The sequence below is a fragment of the Microplitis mediator genome, chromosome 9 (genome assembly GCF_029852145.1).
Source record: "Microplitis mediator isolate UGA2020A chromosome 9, iyMicMedi2.1, whole genome shotgun sequence".
NCBI lineage: Eukaryota > Metazoa > Arthropoda > Insecta > Hymenoptera > Braconidae > Microplitis > Microplitis mediator.
In genome coordinates, this window is record NC_079977.1 from 1138635 (window position 1) to 1148284 (window position 9650).

Genomic DNA, 9650 nt, shown 5'->3' on the forward strand with positions numbered 1-9650 from the left:
GGAAATAATTTTTTTTTAAGCTCGAAGAGTACTCAAAATTATTTTCGAGCTTGAAAATCCATTCACAATATTGTTTTTAAGCTTAAGAAGCTCCAAAGCAGCAATAAGTTTTGGGGCTGGCCCGTAGAGTCAACTGGTTTTCAAATTTTTTTTTTCGAGAAATCATTGTTTTTATAATCTAGTATCTATAGTGAGGCTACTGAGAGCTTGCTCATCATTTAATGGTGGGGGTATGGGAATTGCATGCAAACTGAAGGGAACGCTCTCAGTAGCTCCAGTATATTAGAGGGCCTCAACATACTCATGATCGTAAGAAACTAAGTAAAGGTTGTGAAAAAAATTTGATCCCAAAGTAACCTTGATCCAACCCATCCAACCTTATGACAGCACATGAGCACATCTCTACATCTCTTGATATTTTTTTTTTTTTTTTCCCTCTTGCTGGGTTTTGTGCCTAGCTGGCCTTTGAAAGAATCGAACAGCCAAAGTCTTGATATTTAATCACTGTAGTGACTAAGTAAATAATTGCGATGGTTGTCACTAAAGTTTGTGGCAGCACTAGATGTCTTGTCTGATTCTGTTTCTGATTAGCAGAGTATCAGCTGAAATGAAATCACGTTGAAAGTTTGAGGTTGGGGATGGGACATCAACTTTATAATATTTAATTGTTTACTGTCAATTGTTCATTTAAATGAAAGTAATTGTGGTTATTTAAATTGAACAAAAGAAAAATTGATAAAATAGAAGATTTGAAAAAAAAACTTTCGCGGACTTTAAGTGAAATTTTAAATTGAGGTCAATTTTGGAAATGGAGGATAATTCCAAAGAGTTTGCTAATGATGTCAATATCATTAAACCATTGAAAAATTTTAATGAAGCTATTGTTAATATCTAGAAAGTTTTAAAGATGACGGAGGATCCAACTTTGTATTAAAAATTGACAACTGAAGGAAAAATATAATATAATACACTGATGTCATTTAATTTGAATAGTTTTTGGATGCACTTGAGAGTACAAGGTTTGTTTTTTTATTTCATTCAAGTCCTAGTTGATATGAATCCTAGTAAACTGAATTAGACACTTGTCATTTTTAAAATTTAAATCATTTTCATGAGTGTGAATGTAACAGACATCAGTCAAATTTATGATTATAAATAAATGGAATAAATAATTAATAAAATAAAATTTGAAAAAAATGCGCATTTAAAAAATTTAAAAATTGACAAGCGCATTTTTTATATATATCGTTTTTTTGATTATTTACTCCATTTATTAATAATTTAAAATTTGTCTGATGTCTGCTATATTCACACTCATTCATTTTTCCATAAAATTTCATTCGGATTTTAAATCTGAATGAGATTTTTTGATACCAGGAATTTATTTTTTTTATAAATAAGTGGACTACTTAAATGGTGTAATTTTTTGTTGATAAATTTTTTTAGGTGCTGAGCCAGGAGTTGACGAAATAAGAAATGAAAATGACAGATTGAAAAAAGTTATGGGAATAGCGCAAGAATTATTTAATATATACATACACATGTATCCAATAATAATCACTCATAACATGAAAATATATGACGTATAAAAACAAGTATAAACACGTGCTTATATTTTTATCTGTCAAAACATTTAAAAAAATGGAAAAATGTTTGAAATTAATGACAATTTAAAAATATTTATTGTCTTATTGATATGTAAGCAGTCATTCAATGCGTTTAATGTCAACATAAATCTCTAAAATGAGTTTCCAGATGATGTATTCTCTCGTAGATTCATTAATTTGTTACTCAAGGCAACATCTTTCGAGGTAATTTTATTTAAATTAAATAATTACTACAATTAATCAATTAATTGTTTAATTATTTATGAGTGTAAATGTAGCAGACACAAGACAATTTTTAAATTACATGTAAAAAAATTAAACAATTAAATTGATAAAATAAAAAAAACGCATGTACTGATTTTAGAATTTTCTAAAAGTCCATTTTTTAATTTTTTTGTTGAAAGAATTTCATTTCATTATTTAAAAATCTTAGAAATAGTCAGATGTCTGCCAACTTTACTGTCATTAATTATTTTCAGAAAAATGACAATTTGTTGACATCAAGTCTAACAGTCGAATTAACGACGACAGATTTAATCAAATTAAAAAATTTTGCCATCGGGAAATCTACCATGCGTGAAATAGATTCAATTATTGGTCATATTTTTATAAAACCAGAAAAAATTTATACACAAGATACTTATTTATTTATCAAAGAATTTATATATTTTTTAATAATACACGTAAGTATTTTATGTGATCTTGAAGTAAAACAGTAAAGTTATTATTCTGAAGTTAGCATGAGTGTGAATGTAGCAGACATCAGACAAATTTTAAATTATTAATCAATAGAGTAAATAATAAATTGAAATTAAATTTAAAAAAAAAGCGCATTTAAAAAATTTTGAAGTTGATGAGTGCATTTTTTATAAATATTATTATTTTTATTATTTACTCTATTTATTGATAATTTTGAATTTGTCTGATGTCTGCTACATTCACACACGATCCTGAAGTTGGCAGACAATTAAAAATTTTTGGATTTTTTTTTGAACAATTAAATTTGAAGAAAAAAAAAACCAAAAATATGCACATGTAGAAAATTTTAAAAACTACAAGTGCAATTTTTCAAAATAACATATTTTTTTAAGTTTATTGTTTTGAGAAAAAAAGTTCAAAAATTATTAGACGGCTAATTTCAGAATCATGTTAAGTTCGCGGACTTCTGAAGACTTTTGAAACTTTAAAATAATAAAATAAAATGTTTTTAAAATATAAACACTAAGGTGGGTTGAAAAAAAACTTTTTTTTTGTTTTTCTTAGCATGGGGGTAGAATTTGTACCTTATAGAAAAAAAAAATTTTTTTATTCAACATTTTGAGGTGGCCCACTCGTTTTTTGAATAAATAATTGATTAAACGGGGTAATTCCGACGAAAAAAATTTTTTTTTGTCCAAAATCGTGGAAAACATCTATTAATTGTCGAATGTGATTTTTTTTTATTTCACTTTCATTTTAATTCATAAGAAAATGCTTTTCATTTTTGAATTTTTTACTAAAATTACAAAAATAATAGGAAAAAAATTTTTTCAACTCCTGACTTTCAATTAGCTTTCAAGGGGACACCCTACAGATTCTAGAACACCATGTAATTTTTTTCGTTGGGACTACCCCGTTTGATCAATTATTTATTTTAAAAACGATTGGGCCACCTCAAAATGTTGAGTAAAAAAATTTTTTTTTCCTTCAAAATTTTTTTTTTTCTATAAGGTACAAATTCTACCCCCATGCTAAGAAAAACAAAAAAAAAGTTTTTTTTCAACCCACCCTAATAAACACATTTAGACAATTCAAAAATCCATACATGCATTTTTTTAAATTTTGCTATTTTATTTTTTTAGATGTAATTAAAGAATTATCTTATGTCTGCTACATTTACACTTATTCCTGAAGTTAGTAGACAATAAACAATTTTTAGATTTTTTTAAACAAATCAATTAATAAAAAAAATGTACACGTAGAAAATTTTAAAAACTATTAGTGCAATTTTTTTAAATAATTTTTTTTTGTTATTTATCGATTTAAAAAAAATCTATAAATTATTAGACGCCTGCTAACTTCATTATCATGAATTTTATTACTAATAAATTACTGCAATCAAATAATTAATTATTACAATTTATATATTTGTTTTTTAACAGAAGGAAATAACGTTAATAACAATAATTGTCCTGTGGATTGCATGGATAATATTGACAACAAAATGGAATATGTTAAAAATAACTCTTATCATTTTATTGACAGTATTCGCAGCGAGTTTTATTATTACGTGGTTACAATTATTACATGTAAGTAATTAATCATTACACTTTCTCTTCAACGATTTGCTGTTTAGTTTTTTCCGTCAGCTAAACGTCAAGTTCTCCTGTTCTTAGTCTTGACTGTAATTTGATGACAACATAAACTACAAGTTGACAGAAATCTACAGCGTAATAAATATGCATTGAATCAAAAAATTGCGGGACAAAAAACTTGCAGAGCATAAGTTGGATTAAATCTGACAGAAAAAAGCTGACAAGTTGAAGTTTTGAACTATTTGTATTATCAACTTTTAGCAGTCAACTTGATATCTTCAATTGTAGATTTTTGTCAATTATCAGGATACTTATTATGTATTTAAATAATTATATTTATAAGATAATATTTAAATTTATTAGGAAGCTGAGATAAAGCTGACAATGAAGCAGGTTCAGTTTGCGCAGGCACCAATTCAATGTAATCCACACAAAATGTCCTGGTGGGATAAATTATAGACAGCATGTAGTTGTAATTATAATAATTACTAATTATTAATACTATTATTAATTGTAATTATTTATGTAATTTATATATTTATTATTACAGCTGTAGATGAACATCAAAAATATTACGAAGCGATGATGGAAAATCCATTTCTTCAAGTGACTTCAGCACAGGCGCTGTCTAAAATGATAGCGGCATGTGTGGTAACATCTGTTGGGTTAATTGGTCATGCTATCGGAGATTTTGTCAATAATGCGAAAAAAAAATCAATGAAATAAAATCAATTTTTTTTTTGTTTTAGAAAATCTTTGGTTCCCAATTCAAATGGTCGTTGCGCCATTATTAATAATCGGAACAATATAAGTTACTGGAATGGTATTGGCTATACTCGGAGGTGAATCTTTGAACCTTTGGGGCTTTGGGCCTTTTCCTGGTCTTTCATTACGCGGACGTACAGAGTCACGCAATAGTAATTTACCAAGTACTGATTCACGAAATACCGGTACCAATTCAATGTAATCCACATAAAATGTCATGGTGGAATAAATTATGGACAGTATGGATTTGTTATTATAATAATTACTAATTATTAATACTATTATTAGTTGTAATTATTTATGTAATTTATATATTTATTATTACAGCTGTAGATGAATGTCAAAAATATTACAAAACGATTTTTAAAATTTTAATTAAGTTGTAAACATTTTACTTACATCGATAAGGACTGATGATTGTCAATAATTTCATACTAAAACTAATACTACTGTAATTATTGCTAATAAATTAATTTTTTTCTTAATTTAATTTAAAATTAGTGATCATTTATTCACTCCCGGAAAGCGCATATATTATTAGTTATTTACAATAATTGAAATAAAAGATAATAGAAATTATAAACAAATTGTTTTTTTAATTATATATGAAATATCCATGAAAAATATTAAAACTGTGTTTTTTTCTATTTTTTGTTAATAATATGGTTATTTTTTTAACGTTTCAACGCCGATATATTTTGAAATAATTAACGTTTTTTGACGTTTTAGATGGTAATCGACGTATTTAAGTTCTAGAGCTGCTGAGGTTTCGAAGTCGATAATTAATTAATAAAATATGGTCAAGACGTCAGCTAATTTTAGTGTCATATAAAAATGTAAGTGCAAGTTATGAATAATGCCAAGTACTTCAACAGTATGCCAATAAACGTGATAACCTGATAACATTTAATTTTTTTTTGTTTTGTACGTAAAGTATACTGTAATTTTTTTAAAAATTTTTATATCGTAAATAATAAGATGAAAGTAGTTATTTAAACTTGCACAGATATCTTTTTGAAAGTTCAAATAAATAATATGAATTATAAGTTATATGGAAATTTATATCAAAATGTTTACAAGTAATGTGTAGTTAATTTTTAAAAATGTGTCAGGTATTTTTCATCTAGCTTATTATTATGAATAATTATAATAATGATGTGTAATGAACAATTATTTGTATCTTTTACAAGTTTAATAAAAATTTATAACTGTGTAATTTATTCTATTAATAATTTTAAAATTTTTCATTATTATTTATTATTTTATTTTCCTCTGTTTAATTTTTTTTTTATTTATTATTATTATTGTTAAAAATACGAATATCATAAAATACAAATTAAAATGAAGGATTATAAAAATTATTAACAAATAGTTTTTTGAATTCATAAAATTTATTATATTACTTTTAATAAAAATTATCAACATAAGCTACAAATTAAAAATAAAGTGATTAAATAAATTCTTAAGTATTAGTATTGTAAATTAATGAATTAACTTTATTGGAATTCGATGATTTGAGAAAAATTCACAAATTTGATCTACAAAAAAAAAATTTCATTAGACGATTTGATATCTAAATCGCTTAATAAATAATGATCTGAACGATTTACGCCACAGTTTTTAAAAAATTAATTTTAATATTGTGATTACTCGTCCTAATAAATTAAAATGTAAAGTCGTAGGACCTTTATAAATTAAAATTCTTATAACTCCTGGACTTTATCTAAATTTTCAATGACATGACATTGATTTTGGAGATGATTGATCAAATGTCATCTTTATCTAAATTTTCAATGGCATGACATTGATTTTGGAGATGATTGATCATATGTCATCTTTATCTAAATTTTCAATGACATGACATTGATTTCAAATATTATCTTGATCATCTATCTGTATGTCAAGAGTACAATAGTCATCTGACAATCATCAATAATAATCTGTCAATAAAGGTAAAACAATTTAATAGTTAATTATTTAATTATTATTATCAATTGAAAATTAAAAAAAAATTTTTTTTTTCAATTTTTTAAATAAAAATTTTAAAAACACGTACTCTTTTACTTGAAGAGCGCGTCTAGACTAAATAACCTAGAAAATGATAAATAATTATTTTTTTTTGATCCACAGACTCCAAAAAGCGATTTTTTGAATTTTTTGCCAAGATGTCATCACAAAGGTGAGCTTTTAAAAAAATTAATCATTTAAAAAAAAATTTTAAAAATCACGTACATATAAATTAAATGAGTGTGAACGTAACAGACATCAGACAAGTTTCAACTTATAAATAAATAGAGTAAATAATCAAAAAAATAATAATTATAAAAAATGCACTTATTAATTTTTAAATTTTTTAAATTCTCATTTTTTAAAAATTTAATTTGATTAATTATTTACTCTATTCATTAATAATTTTATATTTGTCTGATGTTTCCGATGTTTTAGTAGATAACGTCTACTCATTTGATTTTTTTCACTTCAGCCTTTTTTTTTATGAATAAAAATAAAAAATTCTTTCAACTCCCCTTTTACGCAGCCCCAATATTAAATGATTAATTTTTAAAAAATTACCTAATCGTTGAAATAAAACCATCAAAAAAATTAAATACACTTAAATGGCTTCACACTGATGTTAAACTGGTGATTGTCATGCAGGCGCTATTCAGTTATTTGAATAATTATAATTTTACGCATCATAAACCAGCTCTCACAGAACATTGTTATGTTCCTTTCTCGATGTGGATAAATTTTGTTTATATCTTTTCTTGCTTTTATCGTTTAGTGACTGAGCTGCTCTTATCACCGCAGCCATTTCATTCATTATCTGCTTGATGGATAATTATCTAAAAATATTTTATATTATTTTTTATTTTATTTAAAAAGAAATATAAAAAAATATGATTAGTAATCCTATTCAAATTACGTACAGAACTTTAAATTTATATTTTACTTGTGAGTTACATACTTACATATGCAATAAAGTTATTTTATGGATCTGAATCAACCTAGTGCTGTGCTAATGATGACCATCTCAATTGTCAGCGTTTCTTTGGGCTTTGGGGTACTACAGACGTTATGAGTAGAGGCCACGGTAGCTGCTGCTGCTGCTGCTGCTGCTCGTCCCCACTCTTCACCATTTCGATCTCCTCATTACTGTTCTAAATTATCAAACTGATAATACATTACACCCAAACTGGTTCTCGGTTATCGATTGTCTGCCATTTTACTAAAAATCAATAAATTTAGAATTTAATATAGAAATTTTTTATGATTGTGAATAAAGCAAACTTTTGTCAATTGCTATAATTTTGAAATAAATTAAAGAAATGAAAATCGAGTAAAAATAATGACACTGAAGTTCGCCGACGTTTAATAATTTTTTGATTTTTTTTTAGGCAATTAATTATAAAAAAAAAAAATTTTTTTAAATATTCGCTAATTTTTTTTATTATATTTATTATTTGGTCAACGAAAATTTAAACATTAATTATGATTATAAATAAACTAAGAAATTTCAATGAATGTGAATGTAGTAGACATCAGACAAATTTAAAATTATAAATAAATATGGTACTGAAGTGCACAGAAAATAAAAAATTTTTGAATTTTTTTTCGTTCATTTAAATTTAAAAAAAAAATTAAAAATATGCACATGTAGAAAATTTGAGAGACAACAAGTGCATTTTTTAAAAATATTTTGTTATTTATAATTTTTTTTTTAAATCCAAAAATTATTAGACGTTGGCTAATCTCAGTATCATAAATAAATGGAGTAAATAATCAAAAAAATAATATTTATAAAAAATGCACTCCTTAGATTTAAAATTTTTTAAACGTAGATTTTGTTTCTAAATTTTATTTCATTGATTAGTTACTTTATTTATTAATAATTTTAAATTTGTCTGATGTCGGCTACATTCGCACTCGTAAAATTTTAAACTTTAAATTTATAATTAATAATAAACTCGTGTCAAAATTTGTCCAAGAATAATTAATATTTTTTTCAATTTTAAGTTAGGAATAAAAAGGAGGCGAAAAAAAATTTTCAATCGTGAAGCGCTCTCTAATGCTTCGAATTATGAGTCGTGTAAGAATGATGTTTTCAGGTTCGTTAGTTTGTCCTCTATCTTAATGCCTATGTAATCTGTAGCTGTCGGAATTGTAATCAACGAACTTAATTTTATATTTCAAATTTCAAGTCTGAGACGTTAAAATATTGGAATTCTGGTTACTTACCAATTTCTTTTTTATTCTTCCTCTTTTGTTGAATATATTTTTTGGCCAGACCCGAGAGCTTTAGTAGCTTTAGTTCAAGGTCCGACATGTTGTTTTTTAACGGTCTCTCCTCCTTCCATTCCTTCGTCGCTGAGGTAATTGAATAGAGATAAAAGATATCTGTATCCTCCGTATGAAAAAAGCATATTCTGTACATAAAAAAATAGTGAATTAAATTTGTACAGTAAGTCGGTTATAGTCGTCCCATAGAAAGTTATAATTGTAAATGTAGCAGACATAAGATAATTTTTAAATTGCATTTAAAAAATTAAACAATTAAATTGATAAAATAAAAAAAATGCATCTATTGATTTTATGATTTTTTAAAAGTCCATTTTTTTATTTTTTTGTTAAAAAAATGTTATTTTATTATTTTAAAATTTAAAAAATGGCAGATATTCATCAAATTTACTCCTGTATTGTCATAAGAAAGTTTGGAATTTTGACCTACACCATTATTCCATGATAGTAAAGTTAGCAGACATTTGAAATTAAGAAAAATTTTTTTTGACAGATAAATAATGAAAAAAAAATATTTCTAAAAAAATGCACATGTCGAAAATTTCATAAACTATACGCGAAATTTTTCAAAATATTTTTTTAATGTTTGTTTTTTTGTTAAAAAAAATCAAAAAATTTTTAAATGTCTGCTAACTTTATTGTCATCATTATTCCTCCTCTATGAATCTGAATAGACGCTCTGTCTACG

General features: G+C 25.1%; 2 long non-coding RNA genes across 5 annotated transcripts; one reads left to right on the plus strand and one right to left on the minus strand.

Annotated features, from left to right (window-relative positions):
• The first annotated feature begins 291 nt into the window (after positions 1-291).
• Positions 292-5806, plus strand: LOC130674322 (uncharacterized). 4 transcript variants are annotated; one of them, XR_008991026.1, is made up of 8 exons: positions 292-1019; positions 1447-1811; positions 2087-2290; positions 3749-3895; positions 3943-4185; positions 4265-4373; positions 4452-4905; positions 4994-5806. It is a non-coding gene; the product is annotated as an uncharacterized LOC130674322 (long non-coding RNA). The 4 variants fall into 4 exon arrangements; XR_008991023.1 differs by lacking the exon at positions 3943-4185 and having other exon boundaries at positions 4994-5117; positions 5396-5800; XR_008991025.1 differs by lacking the exon at positions 3943-4185 and having other exon boundaries at positions 4452-4552; positions 4651-4905; positions 4994-5215.
• Positions 5807-6092: 286 nt separating this feature from the next.
• Positions 6093-8713, minus strand: LOC130674554 (uncharacterized). Its single transcript, XR_008991069.1, has 3 exons — positions 8542-8713; positions 7636-7892; positions 6093-7509 (listed from the first exon to the last, which is right to left on the minus strand). It is a non-coding gene; the product is annotated as an uncharacterized LOC130674554 (long non-coding RNA).
• Between the last annotated feature and the right edge of the window lie 937 nt (positions 8714-9650).